Source organism: Eutrema salsugineum, unplaced genomic scaffold (genome assembly GCF_000478725.1).
Source record: "Eutrema salsugineum unplaced genomic scaffold, Eutsalg1_0 scaffold_4, whole genome shotgun sequence".
Classification (NCBI taxonomy): domain Eukaryota; kingdom Viridiplantae; phylum Streptophyta; class Magnoliopsida; order Brassicales; family Brassicaceae; genus Eutrema; species Eutrema salsugineum.
In genome coordinates this window covers 7,315,197-7,315,668 of record NW_006256686.1, presented here as the reverse complement: position 1 = coordinate 7,315,668, position 472 = coordinate 7,315,197, and positions in this window count along the sequence as shown.

The following is a 472-nucleotide window of genomic DNA, read 5'->3' as shown; positions in this document are numbered from 1 at the left end:
CCAAACTTAGAGTGAGGATTTTGTTCCATTTTGTGCCTCTTTATCCTAAATTACCTGAAAAGTCTTTTAAAATCCGGAAACATAGAAATCTTTTGAAAATTTTTGAAAATGGAGTAAAAACACCTGTAAAAGATATTAAAGTGATCCACAAAAATGGTCAAAATCCGGTGTTATCAATACCGACAGCTTCACTCTCTCTTGCGGTTTTGCATAATATCATGCATCCTCCAGATCTTCAGGTAACCTTTAAACACTTTAAGCCCTACCCCCAAAATAATCCTTCTTGACACCTAGCCTAGATTGCCTTGCCTAGATTTTCTTCGATGAGAACCATCTAGATTTTTAATGAAGGTTTAGAGCTGGTTGACTGAAAGTTAGATCTGATTGCATAGATTTCTGGATGACGTATTACGGACTACATAGTGCCTGTGTTTGTTAGTGAGATTCTCTAGGGTATTCCCGATGGATTGAT